Genomic DNA, 20771 nt, shown 5'->3' on the forward strand with positions numbered 1-20771 from the left:
AGCAGTGTGAACGTGGGAGTGGACTGAGAGGAGGAAGGATATATATGAAAATTGCACTAAAATTTTTCATCCTTGTATGGTATGCACAGCTGTAAAGGCTCATACTTGAAAATACTTAAAATCTATTCTATTCTATTCTACGAGATGAACAGACAAGTGGAAAATGGTCTACCATTAAGCGTATAATTTACAGCGCACCAAATTACGTGCTTGTAGCTTGTTGCTTTATAGTCTATCCTATAACCGATTATTCACTTTCGATTTTTTGACTGCCATAGCAACACAGACTGCTAATTAATATCCTAAAATCCAAAAGATAACCACTCAACACACACGAGAACAAAACATAAGACAACACACTTTTCGCAGAGGATTATCCCGGTGTCGTATGTGACACTCCCGTTGGTCAATATGTAAATCGGTTGCACAGAATACTTCAGAATATAAACAGGTGCTTGGAGTAATGGGCAGTGTTTTGTTGTTAATATGGAGAGTGTTATAAAATGATAGTGGCATTTTAAATCTAGGAATAAGTAGTTTAAGGTTGCATGATAACTTTTCACATTGAAAGGATTTCTACACCTCGAGTATGATCTGCGTGTGTTTGTACACAATTGAACTGTTTCTGAAAAAGTCCCCCGCCTCTCACACTCTCTGAATAAAATTGTACGTATTCATATTTTTGAAAATTATAAGGAGTCGTGAAATTTCTTGGGAAGGAACAACTGCTTCCATCTTCTAGTGATATTTTGAACGCAATGTACTATGAAACATAATAATTTTACATGGCATCGACAAGAAAGATTTCTGGACACTGTAATGTGAGAGTTTACAATGAAGATCCTTAATTTGCATAATCACAAACACTTATGGTGTTTATTGTATTCACGAGGAAACTCTGACATTTGTCACCGTATAGCATGAATTCTAGTTATAATCAAACATAAGACAATGACATTTCAGAGAAGAAAAACTCCCAAGGACAAAGGAATGAAATCATATGTGCCCATCTGTTACACAGCAACACTGAAATAACATCTTGCGTGTTGTAATTATTCCATTTGCTGGGAGAAAAAAAAAATAACATCAAAAGAACACTGCGACGAAGGGCTTTGTGTACTGATATTTTTTCAATTTTTTATTAAAAACATACATGCTGTTAATAACAGGTAAGTTACGGTTGTTGCTGGCATAATAGCGATGTACTGAAACTCGCTGCGATGGGCAGGAAATGCTTAAAGAATCACACGGGTTGCGTGATGTGTTCGACAGTTTTTATAAAAAACACATTTTTATCGTTATTCCAGCAGCATATGGTCTATCCTGTAATATATATATTTGTCCGTTGTGTGATAGTGCAAAAATGTACCTTTAAACTCATATTGTGGGCCTATAATCTCGAAAGTTTAGTTAAATTAGTCGAACAACGCTCATGGCTGCAATTGTTATGTTGTCCGGCATGAGACAACAGCGCCATTGTTCTTGAAGAAACGTCTGTGGAAGTCGAATTGGCAGCAGAACCGTATGTTCGCATCTCACGCGATTTTTTTCTTAGCTGTGGAATCAAAGGTGAATGGAATAGATAGTGTGTGGCGAAGAGACATTGTTCAACATGTTTTCCAGATTTCCTTTGTTAGATTTGTGCGCCCCGGGTGGAGGTTAAATGTTGATCTACTTAACCAAGATTTTCTCGGAGGTGTCAACTTAATTTCGGAGGGGGGGCCAGATAGTATCCCCCCAAAGTCGGCGCCTATGTTCCAGTATATCATATTCTTCCTTCCTTCCAAAATTGCGTTTAAAAATTCCTCCAGCATTAGAAAGATTAGACCAATTACAGTGCCTCAGTAATACAACAACGAAGAATTTTCTTACGTCATTTAATAGCTTCTTCATATACCTCAGAAAATGCATAAAGTATTATACAAATATATTGATCCCACTCAAAAGGAAACTTACATAAACGTAGTTAGTTTACATGCAAGTATTTGATTCTGTTTACGTATTTCATATATTTCTGTATAATTTTAATTTGTATTTTCTAAGTTGCATGTTTATATTGTCTAAATAGTATAATTGTGCTATATTTTAATCTTCTTTCATCTCTAATGGTTTAAATTCATATTATTTTCTGCATTAACTTATGTATATTATATTTATGTTGTGAACATTCGTATAAACACCTTTGTCTGTGGTATAAATGTGCTGTAAATGACGTATCTGTATTTGAGCACTATAAATATCAAACAATAATCGCAAACGGGATTTGCCATTTGCGTACTACAAATTATATCATCCTTTCCAAAATATCTTTTCTTCCTGTGCTGGACAAGATATTTAGGTTTAGGTATGCTTGAGTAGAGCCACAGAGCGCTGCGATTGGCTGCTTTCTGAATAAATATCTATATATAAATTTGCGATGGGGAATCTCGTACCACAAAAGCTCAATCGAACAATAAAAGGCGCGTAAATTCCATCGAACCGATCAACTTATTCTTCCGGTATTGTCAAGGATTTGGTTCCCGCAGAGTTAGTACCGAATTCACACGCCAGAGGTCTCTCCCCGTTCTCGCACTGTGTTAAAATGAATGTCCCGAAAGTTGTCTTGAAAGCGCGCCAGCTTATGTCAGTGGGATTATTCAATTGAGATTCTCGCTGGCTTTTATTAACTACTAATGCCGTTTGTGTCTGCGTTAAAAAGTACCACATCACAACAATACGGCACGCTGTGACGCGCTCTGTTGAACACTCGCGGCAAACCCCCTCCAACAATGGAAGAGTGCGCAAGGTGTGTAGTCTATTGAGACATCGAAATGGCTGCGCTGAGGTCTTGTCTTTTGTTTGGCTCTCAACAATAAATACAAAGCCCAACGATTTGCAGCCGTATTATGTTTTGACACTAACTGGTTAACTACATCATTTCCTTTTTTTCCCCTCCTAAAACGCTTCGCATAAGGTTTGTCAATGTCGTATGCAAAAATCTTTCTTTTTTTCTGGTAGTCTTTTTTTTTTTGTTATCTCCTGAATTGTCTTCCTTTCTTTCGGCACGCGCTTTAAAGGGTATTTTTGGTAGTCAATAGAGTATAAAGCTATGAACAGCAGCTTTTTTCCCCCTTCAGTGTACTGCCGTTTCACTATAGTGCTTGGTTCAACTTGAATCTCTAGTTGTGCTTCAGCTGTTTGTGTGCAATACGCCATTGTCGAACGAGAATGGTCAACGCGTAGAGTTGAAAACAACGATTTCACAGGCGAGGCCTTTACCGTGGGTGTGCGGAGAGTGGAACAGTGCACAAAGTAGGATGTCAGTGCCTAGGGGGTGGGGGGTGGGGAGTTGAGGGGGGGATGGCGATTGATGATCAGATTGATAGCAACTTCCTGATGACCTTAACTTTGCCGGAAGTGCAAGGGTGGACCTGAACAGAACTTTTGCGGATGTTATGGGATTTCACACATGATGACTTTTCGTGAGGGGGAGGAATGTTGGCATCCTGGGTGTTGTATCTTCGTGGTTTCCCGTGCATTCGCACTTATCGTTTTTCCCCATCTCCAAAAATAAACGAAAAAGCAGGGAAATGATGTACGTGTTTCGTGCATAGAAATAATCTCACGCAATGGACTAAATAGTTCATATCTGGTGACAGTTCTCTGGATACATGCGACATGTATTCTTTGAGGTTGCCGAAATCCTTCACCTAAATCTGCTTTATATATTTCAAGTGAACTCAACAGGCTGAGCGTTGGTGTCGAAGGTTGACTTTTATTAAATTTACTTCGCTTTTCTGCCACTTTTGGCTAATCGCGAAGATGAGTAGTGATAAAACAAAACAGATTACTTACCGTGTGTTCATCCATTAATAACAAACAGAGCACATAGAGTTCATTAAGGCAAACAAATTCCTACAATAACGTTTTTTCCGGTTTGACGCATTGTTTCGACGCTAAGAATCTTAGGGAGGGGGATTTTATCCTGAGTGTATGCAAGCTATGTGAAATATCTATAAAGAGTCAGCCAATGGTGTTTTTGGACAAGACGTATAATAAAATATTTTTAGTTTAAGTGAAATTTTAAAATCCCACACGTGTTATTGTTTACAAAAACTTAGACCGATTGATTGATTTGGTTTATTTTACTTCGCTTTTCTGCCACTTTTGGCTAATCGCGAAGAGGGTGTGATAAAACTGATGGAAACTGATGAAAATAACACCTAGGCCCAGGCCTGGATTTGAACCCGGGACCTCTGGCGTCGAAGCTGACCCTGAAAAACACTATGCCAGACCAAAGTCTAGAACGAGACGATAGCATCGGACAGTAAGAGTAGGGCTATATACAGGGCTCGAAAAATCTCGGTCGCCAGGTCGCCATGGCGACTAAAAATTTCAGCCTGGCGACTGTGAGCTTTTGCTGGAATATATACGAAATTTTGATGATTCTCTAAATTCAAATTGCAGTACAGAGTAAGCTAGCAAATGATTTTTTTTTCAACGTTGTGAACATTAATGAGTCCGTAACAATTTCTTACCCTTTGTCCCCCAACATCCTATTTCCTGCTTTATCAAATAATTTAGCGATGTTTTGATTACCGTGATGCTCAGCATCTTATACAGTGTGTTTCAAAAATCGCACAACCAAACTTTGGAAATGTATATCATGAAAACCGTAAGAGATATTTACACCGGATTTTCTGCATTATAAAGCCTCATCCATTGAGATATTTTTCAATGCTTAAAATGATCAGTTCACTCTGTACAGAAAATTATATAAATTAATAACTGATGGAAAGCAGCATTCATTTTTTTTCCAGAAATGAACTTCTGAGTAAGAAAAATATGTAAGAAATTATCGAAGGGTCATAATTAGACAATTGATGACTGATGCCATGCCAGTCTGTCATTTGCGACCAATATTTGTCATGTGCAACATTTGATGAATTTTTGACTGGCGATTTTATGGATTGAGTGAAAAGTGCCACTTTTGGGACATATCTCCGTATATGGCAATACTAGAAGTTCGAAATATTGCTAACAGTCGCATGCAACATGTGCCTAAGTATTGACTATATACATTTACGTGAAAAATCGTAAATCAAGATGTGCCGAAATTGGACTCTTGAGAGAATCCTAGGCTGCCCCTGGTTACATTGAAGTCTCTTCGCTCACTTTCGCCGCTACTGTGCCTATTTTTTAATTGATTCAGCATGGCGTATTCATTGGACCAGTGCGTGTGCATTGCTGAAAAGTATTTTACTACTCATTCTTACACTCATGTGCAAGACGTTTTCCAATAAAAATGCTCTGCTTCTGCTGTACCTCACAAAGCAACTGTTCTACAACCAGTCAAACACCAACAAATGATCCCACAAATTGTTTAAGAGTCGGTATGTATTGTTGGAAATCAGTTCGCAGATGTTTTCAGCAAATTAACTATGTTTTTTAAAATAATGTAATTGCTTTTATTTAGATAAATGCTAATATACATTTATGAACCCAGTGATAGCCTACAGGATTAGTTTAGTGCAGAAAATCCGGTGTAAATATCCCTTACAATTTTCATGATATACATTTTCAAAGTTTGGATTGCGCGACTTTTGAAACATACTGTAGTATGCACAATTGCTAGTAGGTGGTTTCCTGGCGCCTGATTTTCAGAGCTGGCGCCTAGCTTTGAAGAAAATGTATCGAGCACTGGCTATATATCTCTCAAGAACTTGCCTTCTGAAAATGATTAATTTGTTTTAAAACCAGTAACTAACAGTACTATCTGAAATTTTAAACCTCTATCTATCGTACATTAGTCACAAATTGTCAGGAAACAGCGAATTTGGTTGTCTGAAAAATAGTGTATTGAATAAAGGAACACCCTGTATTTTAGTAATATGATATACATATAAACTAAACCCTGCTGGGCTTACAGCTAGAATTACTTGACACATTTCTGCAACTACATACGTTACCGCCGAGCCTGAATCTTGTCTTGGAAGCAAGACTTTCCCCGATACCCGACTCCTCTCTGCCCTCAGTGGCTACGCCTCGCGAAGACACGAGGAAACGGTACCATTATTCATCCTGTACAGCATATGTCAATGACTTGTGGTTTGTTAAAATACCTTTGGAACTAAACGGGAGAGCGCTCGTTCCCTCCTACAAGTCCCGTCCGTGGAAAACCACAGCGTCAAGAGATGAAAACACCAGAGACATCTGGTGGCCGGGGTGAACGTTCTCCGCGACGGCCCAGGAAGTGGAATGCGGACAAACATCGCACTGGTCAGCACATCATCGTCCAAAGGCTGAGATTACGTTCACAACCTGAGGACATGGCCTCTAATGCACCCTGCAAGTGGCAAATTGGGAACGGAGATTGATAATAAGGCTTTCTGGAAATTGCAGGAAATATATGCCAATTTGAGCGTAGTTTTCTTGAACTTACAGTAGATTAAAAGTGTCTTGGATGAATCGACATGCAAGTCATCTTCCAGTAGACATTTCCAGAAAGCAGCACATCAACAGTTGTCCACAATATGAAAACAAGGGAGGGGGGGGGGGGAGTGAGGGGCATTCGTTCGTGTAAATGCGAATGTCTCGTGAACTACTAGAGGCGAAAAGATAAAACTAGTTTTTTTTACTGTTCAACTTTGTTTATATAAGTACCAAGGCATGGTAAACTTGACAAGGTAGGTCACTGGTTCGGATCCTGCTTTCTAGGCCCACACACAGAACCCAAAATGTGTCGTTTGACACAATTATGTGATGACACATTAAAGTGCATAAACTGCTGATGATGCAGTTTTCGTACATCAAAACATACACAGTAATGCATAAAAGGATACTTTTATCTAGGGTTGTTCCAGGTCCAGGAACCCATACATTCGAATGGGTTCTATTGGGTTCCGCTGCAGGAACGGAACCTTCTTCCTCACACAAGTTAAATTCGGCCAAAGTTGCGTATTGTTTCATTGAAAAATAAAGGTTCCTGGACCGTATTTAAATTGATGCGAGAAAAAAGGTTCCTGGACCGAATTTCAAATTATTCCGGAGCGAATTTAAATGCTTTAAATATGAAAAGGTTCTACAGAACCCATTTACGCTTGCTGAGTTTCTCTCCTGGACCGGAATTGAATTTATTTTAAATTCCTGGGCCTTTAACAAACCCTGCTTTTATCAGCCAATGTTCCGTGTGATGAACTAAAAATGCATCAATTCAGAAGATCAGAGATGGTCATTTTAAATAAATCTAAACTACACATTTTACTGTGTGAACTTATGCTAACAAAGTGCATTGATTAGATGCATTTCGAGTTCATCTTTATTCGCCAGATTCCTTGTTTTGAGATGTGTTTAATTTCCAAATTTTCAAACACAAGCAATACTTTGTGAAACATCTTTGATGATGAGGAATATGAGAATGAGAAGGTTTTTTTTTTATTTTCTACTATTTCACTTCTTGATTTACTCGCAACGATGACGATGGCTGATGAAGTAGACGATACACACAGAAGATACATCCATACCTTACCCAGAGTTCGACCCTAAGCCTTATGACATTGTATTACAGAATTATTATCTAGAGCATTCAAGTGAATCTTCGTGTGGTTCACTTGTGCTGTGGTAGTTTTCTTGACACGGTAAGCTTGTTTTGTTTCCTAGATATAATCCAGACAACAGCAAAAACAAAAGCTCGACCGACCGTTCATTTGGCTCTTGGGTTTAGATGAATCCTGTCCTTGGCCTTCATCTGTGTTGCTGCCTCTTAGACGGGATTCTGGTATCCGGACCCCGATAAGCCGGACTTCGCTTAATCCGGACAGGCAAAAGCGAAAAAATAAATAAATAAAGCAGAATGTAAGGTTTTAAATGTGGCTAGAAGTCGACAAGAGAACTTCCCAAAGAAAAGGCAGTCAACCACATATGAAATTCTGTTTCCCGCAGACTTTGTACTGTACTGTATAGTGTATTTAGGCCTATGCCCTTTAAATACACCATAATAAACGTGTTTTGTTGCTATAAACGGAGTTTTAATGCACTTTCTACTGTTCTTTTAGGTTATTTCAGTTAATCCGGTATTTCGTTAAACCGGTCAACTTAACCCCCCATTAGTCCGGATTAACTAGGTTTTACTGTACCTGGTTTATAGGATCTCTGCGACTCTCGCTCGATATCCATCGGTTGTGGTGGTTCTGTGAAGATTCTATGGAGAACCGTGGTTTTGGTCCTGTGAAGGACCGTTTTTGATGTTATGATCATTTCAGTTCTTTGACTTCTATTGAGTCTATCGATATATTCTTTTAGAATTCTGCTTCTGTGATTATGGCCATTATGAGTTCTATTATGCTTGATAGTTTCTGGACGTTGTCTTCTTGTTTTTGAAGGTTCTGTTTTGCTCTTTTACGTGGTCGATTGTACGTACTTCCTTTGGTGAGTTTCTGGATTAACCATTGAATGGTGTCTTCTTCTGTTTTTCTTTCCTTTGGTGGTGATGTTTTGTCTTGTTCAGGCTGTGCAGCTGCTGCATATGTAGTCCGTTGTTCTTCTTGTCTGGGTTGTGGAGGCGATGAGGTATCTATCTGGCTTGCTGCATGTGGTAGTCAGGTGACTGACTGCACATTTTACACACTCTGATGTGGCCTGGCAATGTTTCTGGGTGTGTCCAATTCTCTGGCATCTGTGGCATTGAATTATCCCCAGTGATCGGTATTCTTCTTCATATATCTCTGGTGTTATTTCGTTCTTTCCAAGAGTCGCCAGGAACAATGGCATTGGAACTCTTGTGCTGGTCTTTGGGTCTCTTTTTTACATCTGGTTTACTTGTACGACGTCATAGTGTTTCTCCAGCGCTTTCTTGATGTCTTCTGGCGTGTGTCGATTGGCAGCTTCCTGCAACAATCACATTGAACCCACAGTGTTGCCACATATCTACTCTACGTCACCTTGTCCCTCCGCACACAAACACCTTTCCACATTGAAGTTGCAAAGTACGGCAACAGCGTATCCGCAGTCATGTGACTGAGACTCCACGTGGAGTAGACGAGCAGAATGACAGCTGCACCCATTGGCTGAAGGTTGAGTGTGATTGGACGAAAACAACTCGCCCGTTGTTTATCCCCACCCACGTTCGTGGCGGCTGCTCTCTTCAGATCTTGGACGTTAAGAAAGTAAACGCGTCATCTATACTACCTTGATTGGCCTCTCTTCTCGTGGTGCCAATGTAGCAAATACAATGTTATTTTGCTGGCAGTACTGGATCAGTTTATCTCATGCTACTTTGTTGGACAGTTGAATTTTAATGCCGTCATGTAGTAGTTGTTTTGTAGGTACTTCTGTTAAGTTTCTGTACTGATGAGGTAAAAGTGTACTGGTTTCTATGTTGTACACGTAGGTTGCTGGTGGTTAGGGTTCTCTTCTGTTCCTTATCTCTGGCGCTGGTATGTTTTCGTTATCGGTTGAGTGTTGGTTGTTTCTACCGGTTTCTTCTGTGTTTGGTTGGTGGCTTCCCTCATTGGCATATACGTGACTGTCTGCTAACATCTCCTCATCTGATGAGTGTTCTGGGTAGTTCCTTTTCTTGCCCTAGTCCCTAGTCCCTGCATCCAAGCCATACCTGGGGAGTAAAGGTGGCCGGAGCGTAGTGCTGATCACATCACCTCCACAAATAGCCGAAATTGTGAATGTGTACGACCCTCACTAAATCGTCATATGCATCACGGCATGTTACAATATGCAGGGGATAGCCTTACCTATCTTTTCTTATCGAATATTTTCTTCTTACTCTTGGGCTGCACTACTAATATTTTTCCCCGAAAATTCCTCCTCTTTCGTAAAACAGCTATGATAATCCAAATTTTGATATATTACAAAATTATTATCTAGAGCATTCAATTAAATTTTCGTGTGGTTTACTTCCGGTGTGGTAGTTTTCTTGACACGGTAAGCTTGATTTCTTTCCTAGCCAGACAACAGCAAAAACAAAAGCCAACTATACGACGTTAATTTCAATTCAATCTTACAGAAGATTGTCAGTTTGATATGTGACAATATCATGGTGGTTTAGTACATGACGCTGTTTACATAATCCTTGCAAACTGACAATAATATTAATGCAGTATGCCACAAATACTTTATCGGGACGCCGTTGTGTTACTCGCTTTGTTGGTTGGTCTAAACCCACGATCATGAAAATAGGCGGCTGGGCAGAATTGCGCTGGTGCCACATATGGGAAAAGCAAATCGAAAGCGGGACAAAAGTAGCTGGTTCCTGCGCACTGTGTGGCAACGTCAACCGGGCTTTACATGCCCCAGAAATGGAGTTTTATAACTTTACAACGAGTTCTTACATTCTCTTAAATCTCCGAACACACGGGGTTTGATTGATTGGGTGCGTCAGCACAGACTATTTTGAACCCTCACATGATACGGGACCTGGCAACAGCGCGAACTACTGCCACCCGCCTAATGTCATGGCCGTGCGTATAGCGTTTATGTATTTACAAGATCCTTTTGAGTAACCCTAGCAAGCATCGGCGTGAGATCATCTATAGGTTCTACAAGGTCGCACCAAAGAAAAAGTATTACCGCTCCACCGTAACAACACATGCTCAATCCAGCAACAAATGCCTCCCACCAAGCCGACTTCCTAAAACTCCCCAATTTCTCCAAAGCTCACCGGGATATCAGTTATCCTTGCATCCTCCAGCAACCACCTCGTTCCACCCTTACCTTTAATTATCATTTTCCACTTCCTCCTCCTTCCCGCCTTTTTTCCATCCACCATTTTTTTTTGTTCCAAGTTGCCTTTTTCTCTCCCTTTTCCTTTTTTTAATCTGCATGGAGGAGGGGGGAACCTCAATTTCCCGATTCGCCTTGGCGATCCGCATCATCTGCTACGTCATTATCGAACCGTCTATCAACACCTGTCAAAGCGGCGCTGAAATAATGCAGTGCAATTAGCTACTCTCCGGGATATCCCGAGCTTTCGGAAGCCATTACCAGGTATCAGACGCGTCCGACGTCAATTCACATGAGAAAACTGTGTATGTTTTCAAGGGGAGGCTTTTGGGTGTGGGGAATAGCGCCTAGAGATTCGTGTACGCGCTGAAAGTAATACCTTTTATATTAACGTGTAGGCCCACAACGTTATAGATGGATGTTGGTAGTGTGACGGATTGAACCCATCCGTCCAAAACATTACAGGGAGTAAGACTATTCAATTCTGCACTGATGCCATCTGTGTCGAGGCGCTAAACTATTTCCAGCTAAAGCGAGTACTCTTTTTCTATCCCATAATATATCAAAACACAGTTGTTTCCCGTTATCATGAATGCTGACATGGACGTTCGGAATGTGAGGGGGGCAAAGTGGTCCCTGGAAATTATGTACAGGGTGATTCAAAGGTCCCTTAACTCCCCCCTATAAAATGTGAAGGAGTTAGGCTGGGTACAAATTGGTCATGAAAAAATCTCCACCATTGCATTTCTCGTGAAATTGTAGCCTGATTTGATATATCACATAACCTCCTTTCCATTTAAACATTTTGAGTTGAATTCAATATGGCGGCTACCAATATAGCGGACGTCCGCTTGGAACACACCAAGGCCTAACCTGTATCTATCATGACCATTTGTACCCAGCCTAACTACTTTATATTTTATAGGGGGAGTTAAGGGATTTTTAAATCACCCTGTATTTCACACATATAATTTCATTTCAGTCACAGTAATAATATGTTAATTATTGAAAGGACATTGCAGGAACATAAAAACTTCAAACTGAAGCGATGTTTTATGAGGGGACAAGACAATTACGGGGGAATATGTACCTCGTTTACCCCCTCTGAAAAAATACCTTAATTGCCCCTCCCTGGTAAAAAATACTGCGGACGTCCATGAATGCTGTAGTTTAACTCTTATGTGACCAACAGTTACTTTCATCTAAAGAAAAACATGTCCCGCACCTACTTCTACCCAATTATTGACAACAAAGACTGCTACTCGACGTTTCTCACATGTTGCCGAAATGCTAATATCTAGCAATTCTAACATCTTCTCTTTCGTCAAATCATAAAAAAGATGTTCTCCATGTTATCTTTTGTAGGAAGCTTTTGTTTATACCAACATCAATTTAACGTATCTATTCTTATTTTCTTTTTCTTGTAACCAAATGATATAAGTATATTAAAACCAAATATATTCCATCGTTAAGGGAAAGTTTTATAATACAGAGACATCTATTCCGTCGCTGCTAAACTACTTAGATAATACCATAGCCCGCTACGATCCTTCCGCCTCGGCACTCCACTATACCCTGTCCCAGCTAACTGTAGAGCAGGGCCGCGCATATCGGCAGAGGAGGAGAAGGAAAATCGAGTGGTGAAAGAGCAGCGTTGCCAACCTTACGGTCCTGACCGTAGATATACGGACGTACGGTCCAGACCTTAGTCCGTACGCTAAATGCACAGCTTGTCAAAATTTGCTCTTGTAGTTTTATCTCTAATATTTCCCTAAGAAATTCTTAAACCAATCGTACGGACCTGGGGACAAAAATACTGTCCGTTTGCCATGTGCGTTCGGTATTATCCTTTTCAAAAGTTTGCAACGCTGCATAAAGAAGGAGGAAATCGGGTAACTCCCGTCGCCCACTACACAATCCCGTTTCTCTCACTGTTCATTGGTGGAGCCGTCTCGCGTCACTACGTGCGCAGAGACTTGTTCTCGTTCGCCTGGTCTACAGTTATCTGGTACGGAGTTTAGCTCTCATGTTATTCCAAGAACTTACAATTTCTGCCGCATGGCGCTGATGTCGGACCAGTCTGCTTCTACCAAGATGCATCTAAAGCAGGTGAACTTTACGACTGAGGGACTTGCGAAATTAAGTATTTAGGTCTTTCAAACATTTCTGTCGTTGAGGAAGCAATGCATTCCAACACTATTGGCATGATGAATATGGAAATTAGTTCACTTACGTCTTCAGAATGATCATTATGCGTGGAACAGAACAACACTGTCTCAAAGCCGGTAGAAGGCTCTAGCTATATTTATTTTCTTGAAGGTTTCGCTTCAAAAACACTCTGGGTAAGAGAGGCACTACATTTTCGATAATATTTTTTAAATGTACACGAAACACAAATAAAGCTGGTTGATGGATAGCGGATTATTCTATTTTTGTCACTTTTATAAATTAGGTCCATATAAATTCCGAACTACAGGATGGGGTAGATATTTGTGGGTTTCATTTGGAGCAAGACATGATTTCTATAGCTTTTTTCGTTACAAATCCAGCAACATAAACAAGGGAAGATAGTTGTACCGATTTTTGCCGAGAAGCTCAAAAGATAGCCAAAAATAAATAAATAAATAAAATAAAATAAAAACTTAAAGTGATTGATTTGAATAACAAAACAAAAAAAGCTTATCCGTGTACTAAATTGTCATTTAGGATACGCCCCGCGTACTTAGCGGGGGCAAGGAGGGACATTCTCCTCCTTGAAAACTAGTCGTGAAAAATGTAATTGGTTTCATTGTGGTTTTTAAGTAAAAAGTAAAATAAAGGTTATTCTCTTTTCAAATAATTCAAAATAAAAGATTTCCACAATATCAAATCGTTGTGTGTCCCCCTCAACGGAAAAAGTGTAAAATAATTGTCCCCTCCCCCTGGGAAAAAAGCTTCGTTTGCATCAGGGTGCGAAATCCGGGGGGGGGGGTGGAATTTCCCCCCACCAAACTTTTCTGTGGAGAGAGTTTTGTTGTAACAAACATAAGCAATTAGTTTAGGAGTCGAATATACTTTACTGGAATAAGATCCAAAACATACACAAAGAACGGACAAGGACACTAGTTCGATACCCGGTGGAGGCACATAGTGGTTCGGATCCCACTTTAAACTAGGTCCAGTCCCCATTAGCCTTACTGTGCATAAAGTGGACTTAAAACACCAAATCAATCAATCAATCTATCTAAGGACACTGAACTGAACCCAGAAATCCCAAGAACACAATAATCAAGTCAGACTTATTTCTTCTCCATTTCTCATCGCCTATAGTCAGCTTCCGGAAAGTATATGAATATATAAATAAAACACGCAATAGCATTTAGGTGTGATTTTTAGAAAGGAAACTATTATCTTGTTAATGTATCTTAATTTTAGCCCCTCACCCGTAGTCATAGCATTAGTAGCATATTACAATATTCAATTTGCAATCGAATTTTAAATGAAGGACAGTCGATATAATATATTGTATATTTTATAATATAATTTGATTATTTAATAATTGATATATTTAATAGCATTATAGATAGATAGGTAGGTAGTGTGTATGTGTGCCTGTCTGTTCCTTCCCCCCACCAATCTGCAGTGATTTCGCACCCTGGTTTGCATGAAGGTATCTTAGGGTATGAAGTTAGGGTTTCATACATTCTCGATCTCAGATATAGTGGAAGTGATGTAATCAGCAACACGCTCTGGCTGGATTTTCTCACCCAGGTCTTCCCTTTGGTAACCACTGATGTAAACCTGGGTGAGAGCCTGACTCTCTTATGCAGGAACACCAATGGACAATTTTACTGGGGATGACCAAACAGGGGACCGAACCGTGTCCCCCACGTGGTAGTCTGAAGCTCTAACGACTAGACCACCGTGGATTCTACTTCCTTAATTAATGTAATCGAAATTCTCACAATAAGTCAATAGAATTCTCTTACTTTTAAAAGAATACGCATTATGTGAGCGGCAAAAAATTTCATGTTTCTTCCGGCATGCTATGAAAACACGGACCATTATTGCCTAGCCAACTTCCAGCGGCAAAGTTGGATATAAATACTCGAAGTTTCTTTGGGAACATATCCCAGGTTAACAGTACTATTCATTCATGATAAGAACATGCACTGTGCAGCGTTTCACCTATAGATTCAAAATTAAACTACCGTTTCTAAATAGCTTACCTTTTACGGCTGTTCTTGTTTTCACTTGTTCTAAGATAGGTTCGACATTATCACCTTGTAACAACTCGAAACATAACTTCGAACATACGCAACATCATAATTAAACATTCACTCAATACCAGCGTAAATGTACACAGGTGAGCATGCAAAGTCCGCCCAGCACGGGTCAGGATTGAGCGCCTCTAGCGGAGAAAAGTGGAGTTTCAGCGAGCACAGAAAATCTCATATGCGACGGCAAAGCGCCGAGGCTGGTAATAGGCTCCCCTAGGCAGCAGCATTTCATTGCTTCCCGTCAACATTCACTCATTCAGTAAGTTTTGTTGCGGGACGACAGATGGCAGCAGAGGGGCATTCGAGCAAGATGGCGTCTGATATGGATACGCATAGGAAGCAGAGCCGTGACACCGATTTACTTAATGTGGAAATGTGTCCTACAATCACCATTTATATAATTGAAACCGTTTGCATTTAATTCCTAGTCTATGCAAACGTGAACAATACATTTCCCGGAACATTTATAGGCACAGGCAAGAGAAGGTAACCTCAGTCACCCGACTTAAACCTCTTTGGACCTCTTCGCATGGGGATTCGAGATGAGATCGAGATGATACCGAGACTTGTCAAGTCTTGTATCGATACCATACTTAATTCCTGATCTCTGTCATGAAGGAAACTTGTCACTTGTCGATTGCATGCCACTCGGACTGCATCGTGTCGCCTCGGTCTGTTCGTCGTGCATGTTCAGTTCAGTGATTTTTTTTTTTTTAGGAGGGGGGTTACACCGAAGCGACACGTCATTTGAGGATTTTACCAGTCCATATAGGCTTGTCCAGTATAACATGTCGCTACTGTGTGAAACGTTGCTGTTGATTGCTTCGTCATCCTTTAGGTACCAGAACATCTCGGTCTTCTTTTCAAATCTGAGTCTCAATCACGAAACGAACTTGAACTTCCACCCTCCTAAATTATAGTCAAGTCTCAAAACGAATCGGCTAGAATCGTATGAAGGCTGTCGCTTACGATTTCAGGCAATTGTAGCTGACCTGAAGTACAAACATGGACACCTTCAATGCCTTGGTTGCAATCGTGAGTCTTTGCAAGCGATTCTTCCAGTACCGTTAAATTAAGCACAAGCGCATGTGACCTCAACGTGTTTCCTTATCTTTTTCTTTCTGTTTCTGGAAAAGGAGAAGGGGACGGGAATGAGTGAGCACTTTTGCCAGCCAGGCGTCATACATTTCTTATCCTGCGAAAGAGGAAGAAAATCTAAGCAATTCAAGGTTGCCAGGTTGATATGTGCCCGAACAGCAATTCGCAAGTGCAGACAGAAATCGTGACACCCAGACAACCACCCATCACAAACCATTATTTTGTTCTCCTCTTCTAGAATCAAATTGAATCTACGTCAAGGAAATTACTGCAGGAAGAAATTCGGGAAAGAAAAGGCTTGGGAAATACTGTAAAAGTTATTTTATCCAAGTAAGATACACGAGGGTTGTTCAGAATGTACAAGAGTTTGAAAAATGTATTTGCACATGCGCAAAGTTTGGGAATTGTAGTTCACGCATATTCGCCACATGTTACGAGTAGTTTGGCCAATATTGAATCAAGGAGAGAGTTGTAGAAAATAAATCGATAATTGCAGTACAAGCTATTAGTACGTGGAAAAAAGTGGCCGCGATAATATTTTCGGGGGGTACACACACTCGACAAGATCCTAAATGGCAACGATAATCCACATGTACTGTTCAGTTACCGTAGCACGTACCGTATTGTACCGTTAAGATTTAGCAGTCTGCCTGATGAGTTAACCAAATGTCAACCTCTTATCCCCGTAGTGTACCCTGAGAATTACATGGGATATTAAACACAGGCTCAGGACTCCAAGTGGAGCGAAGTGGTTAGCACATCTCACTACGACGCCAGGGGTCCCGGATTCGAATTCAGGCTTGGGCATGGGTGTTTGTGAGTGTCCATTTATCAATTTCATCATGTCATCATCACTCATCCTCATCTTCGCGAATTAGCCAAAAGTGGCACAAAAAGCGAAGTAAAATAAAGCATATCAATCAATCAATCAACCGTAGCTGGTAATTTTCTTTACGGTAGTTTCATGATGGCATAAATTGACGGTCTTGCACCGTCATTTCTACAGTCAAATTTTTACAGTGGGACCTTATGATGGTCCAACCATCATTTCTTAATTCTAATTGTGACATTTTAAAATTCAGCGAGAGAAAATGCTTCTACACTCTGTCCTAGAAATCTGTGGAGCAACGTCGCACATAACGATAGAGACGGGGAGAAAAAGATTACGCGGAACGAAGCAGTGCGTCTTGCTGCAATCGCGTTGCCCCCTCCATGCCCTCACCCTTCCCTCTCGCGCGTTCATTGGTCATTACTAGCGCACAGGACACGTTTTCTCTCGCTTGCTCCACACATTCCTGGGACAGAGTATAGAATAGACCTTCGAACCTTTTGTATCCATCGACAGCATTAAATATCAATAACAGCTCCCGGTCTAATATCACTGGTCGACATGGGTTTCGATGCCTCATAGTTGACTGTTGTCTGAATAATTTCAGCATGCTGATTCCAAAAATGAAATCCATTTTTATCCATCATGTCTAGTTCCCCCCCCCCCGAAAAAACAGCAATATATTAACTGCCTTAATTTCACAATAAAATGTGTAGTTGCACTATTTCTCCAATAGATGGCTCTGTTTCAATGGTGGTAAAATATTGATTTTCTACAATACAAACCCTACAATTTTGAACTAAGTATAAATACTCGTACATTTAATCCATATTCTATCTTCACAAGACACATTGACATGAAAATTGTATGGACTTTGACAACGTGGTTTTATTTTCGAAATCCCTCATATAAATATCAGTCAGAAAATGTCCAATACTCAATGTTATAATCAGGGCTCGAAAAATCCCGGTCGCCAGGTCGAGTTGGCGACTAAATTTTCAGCCTTGCGGCTGTGATCGTTTGCTGTAATATGTACGAAATATTGAATATTCTTTATTTGCGTGGGCGAGATTCAGCCTGAGGCTGTTCTGCCACCTAACCCGTGTCATGGAGTATGGCCCATATTTAAACACATGTTGCGTGCGTCTGTTGACAAAATTTCGACCTGCTAGTCTTTGCCATTTACGGAGGATATGCCCCATAAATGACCCTATTTCAGTCAAAAGTTCATCAAATGCTGCACTTGATCAATATTGGTCGCAAATGACAGATTAACATAGCATCAGACATCTAATTATGATCCTTTCATAATTTCTTACATATTTTTCTCACTCAAAAATGCATTTCTGGAAAAATTTTAACACTGCCTTCCGGGTCATTCCACACCATTTCAACGAGGTCATGACACCCACCAAGTCCGATTTCGATTAAATTTGGTATACACCTTTCCTTTATGGTTGAAAGAAACCCCCTTAATTTTTTTCACTCTATCTCAAACGGTTTTCATTTTACAGCACTTTGAAATGTCATCAAATCAGTGTTGTCTTTCACACTTGAGACCCTCGACACAAGATACCCTTGCTTACATTTTATTTCCTTTCTCATTAACCAATCATCAGATCTCTTTGAAGTTTTACACAAAGTTCAATGAAATAATCAGGATTGCGGAAAAAAATACATCAGTACTCAAAAAGTTTTACAAATGACTATAAAAAGACTAATAATGGAATTGTAGCCTAATTTTTGTCGTGGGAAAACTAGGTTACGAAAATCTAAATTTTCATCATGTGGGTATGATGGAACCAAAAACTTTTGATGTTGAAAATCATTGCAAAGACATGCTCTTTCTCTACAGATATTTTTTTTTTTTTATTCCTTCTATCGAAAATTTTACGTTTTTTGGAAATTACCTAAAATTTCAGGGTCAATCCGTACCAAATGGTTCAGCACTGGTCGCTCGACCATTTTTTCAAATTTTTCATTTGTTTGTCGTTGTAGCCCCTGTACAAGGGTAGTTCAAAACAGGCATTATTTTTCTAAAACTAGACTTCGTTCAAAAAATGGCGGCCATCTTTGTTTCATGACTTGCAACATTTTTGCCCTATGCAGACGGTTGCGATAATTATGATAACTAAAAAAGAAGTAAAGTGTTCCCCTGTGCTTAGCACCACGCCATGAAGGCGTATAGGGGGTGTGGGGGTAACGCCCCACACTTTCTTGATCCGGTCGTGAGTGGGGGTGATGTGATCAGCATCACGCCCCTGACCGCCTTTACCCCCCCAGGGTTTCCCCCAGGTACCCATGTTATTCGACGCTGGGTAGGCGCCGGGGCCGCTTCCACCGTTAGAAAAGTTCCCGGATTTGAACCGGCCGGGGATCGAACCCGGGACCTTTAGCATGGTAGTCAGACGCGTTACCGAAAAAGAAAAATTATAGAAATCTGTGGTAAAAAACATTGTTTTCAGTACATTTCAGGCTACATTTTATGTTCCGTATCTTTTTCACCACATCTAATGCAAATGGCTGAAATTTAGGGTAAAAACTGACTGATATTCAATTTTGAAGGGAAATCAATGTATAGGATATACTTTTTTTAGTAGGTAAGGAATGGAATATCAGAGTTATAATTTTTTTTAGAGGAAACATGTACATCCAAAATATCAGCAGAAAATATTTGACACACAGCCGTACACACCTTTTCTTTTATAATAGCTACTAGCGGGCTTACTATGCCATTCATATGTTGCAATTAATTAATACGTACAATAATTGTCATTGCAGGATAGTTCATAAAAATAATTATAATTATAACTAACAACGTATATTTGTCTGTTTTTGCCAAACTTCCTCTTGTTGTAACTTTGTTATCATGTAATATCAATCTCGAAATTTTTTAAAGGTACCTCTTTATGCACTAAATATCAAATTTTATTAGGATCCCAACCAGATATTGGTTTGATTTCAGTTTTAAGTCTACTTTATGCGCGGAAGGTTATTCGAGACTGGACCTACAGTTTATTAAAGTAGGGTCCGAACCAGCATGTGCCTCCACTGGGTATCGAACGCTGGACCCCTTGATTACAAAACGCCGACATAACCACTATGCCATCGGGAAGACCTTTCCAACCAGACATATATTTGGGGCCCAAATTTTGAGAAAAATGAGCGTTTTCAAAGAGTTTTAACTCAATGCGGAAACCAGTAACAGAGCTCAAATATTTCTGCTGAAACTTTGGATGTACATGTTTCCTCTGAATAGAAATATAAGCTCTGATATTTCATTGCGTACCTACTAAAAAAAAGTATATCCTATACATCGATTTCCCTTCAAAATTGAATTGTCAGTTTTGACCCTAAATTTAAGCCATTTGCATTAGATGTGGTGAAAGAGATACGGAACATAAAATGTAGCCTGAAATGTACTGAAAACAATGTTTTTTGCCACAGATTTCTATATTTTTTCTTAACTGAGTTATCATAATTATCGCAACCGTCTGCATAAGCCAAAAATGTTGCAAGTCATGAAACAAAAATGGCCGCCATTTTCAAACGAAGAAAAATAATGCCTGTTTTGAACTACCCTTGTACAAGGGTTACAACGACAAACAAATGAAAAATTTTAAAAATGGTCGAGTGACCAGTGCTGAACCATTTGGTACGTTATGACCCTGAAAGTTTAGGTAATTTCCAAAAAACGTAAAATTTTCGATAGAAGGAATAAAAAAACCAAAAAATTTATTTTCTTTAGAGAAAGAGCATGTCTTTGCAATGATTTTCAATATCAAAAGTTTTTGGTTCCATCATACCCACATGATGAAAATTTAGATTTTCGTAACCTAGTTTTCCCACGACAAAAATTAGGCTACAATTCT

At 39.8% G+C, this 20771-nt stretch overlaps 1 long non-coding RNA gene across 1 annotated transcript in view; it reads right to left on the bottom strand.

Moving 5' to 3' along the window:
* LOC145988391 (uncharacterized) overlaps window positions 1-20771 on the bottom strand; it is a 262622-nt gene that overhangs the window by 31685 nt on the left and 210166 nt on the right. The gene's annotated exons all lie outside the window — the stretch shown is intronic.

Source organism: Lepisma saccharinum, chromosome 5 (assembly GCF_977018435.1).
Source record: "Lepisma saccharinum chromosome 5, izLepSacc3.1, whole genome shotgun sequence".
NCBI lineage: Eukaryota > Metazoa > Arthropoda > Insecta > Zygentoma > Lepismatidae > Lepisma > Lepisma saccharinum.